The sequence below is a fragment of the Chrysochloris asiatica genome, unplaced genomic scaffold (genome assembly GCF_000296735.1).
Source record: "Chrysochloris asiatica unplaced genomic scaffold, ChrAsi1.0 scaffold00033, whole genome shotgun sequence".
In the NCBI taxonomy this organism is placed as follows: Eukaryota; Metazoa; Chordata; class Mammalia; order Afrosoricida; family Chrysochloridae; genus Chrysochloris; species Chrysochloris asiatica.
Genome location: NW_006408551.1, coordinates 19,797,743 through 19,798,665, shown reverse-complemented (window position 1 = coordinate 19,798,665; position 923 = coordinate 19,797,743).

Below are 923 nucleotides of genomic sequence, written 5' to 3'. Positions count from 1 at the left end.
ACCCTCAAAGACCCTCAGTGAGATGGATTGACACAGTGCCTACAAAAATAAAAAATAGGCTCAAGCACGGCAAAGATTGTGAGGCTGGAGCAGGACGAGCAGTATTTTGTTCTTATCTATGAGTTGTAACCAACGCTACAGCACCTAGCAACAGCAAGAAAGGAGAAAAAGCACTGGTGATTGACCTATGATGGACACTTACTTTACATGTAACACTCCTTGGTTTATCTTTAAGAAAACATGCAATTTTTGTCGTTCCTTCAAAGACATGTTTACTTTGTAGTATCAAAGCTTACACTATCCACCTGTCAGTCAAGTTGTGGTGGTTTGCAGGTTGCTATGATGCTGGAAGCTATACCTCCAGTATTCCAAATTCCAGCAGGGTTGCCCATGATGGATAGATTTCAACACAGCTTCCAGAATAAGATGGACTGACAATCTACTTCTAAATATTAGCCAGTGAGAACCCTGTGGACTACAACAAAACATTTTCTGATAATAGTGCTGGAAGAGAAGCCCCTAGAACGGAAGAAATTCAAAATACATAGAGGCCAAAACAATGGACTCGAGGATACCGACAATGGTGAAGATGACGCAGGACCAGACAACATTTCAATCTGACCCATTCACGGGTCACCAGGAGTCAGTGCCAATTCCACAGCAACTAACAACAACAGTAACACATTGGCACCCTAATGCTGTTCTCTGTTTTTCTGTGAACACAGTAATCTTTGTTTCAATCCTGAATCATAGTGTAATGTTTCTGGAGACATATTCAAAGCCAATTAGAGTTAGCACCTGTAGGAAAACCACACGCAGAGTTCAGTTGAAGTGATGGCATTATTAACAGTTATGAACAAATTGGTGATTACACAGGAAGGGACAAATGTATCTGGATTCCACATGGGAAACTCTATGGTTGC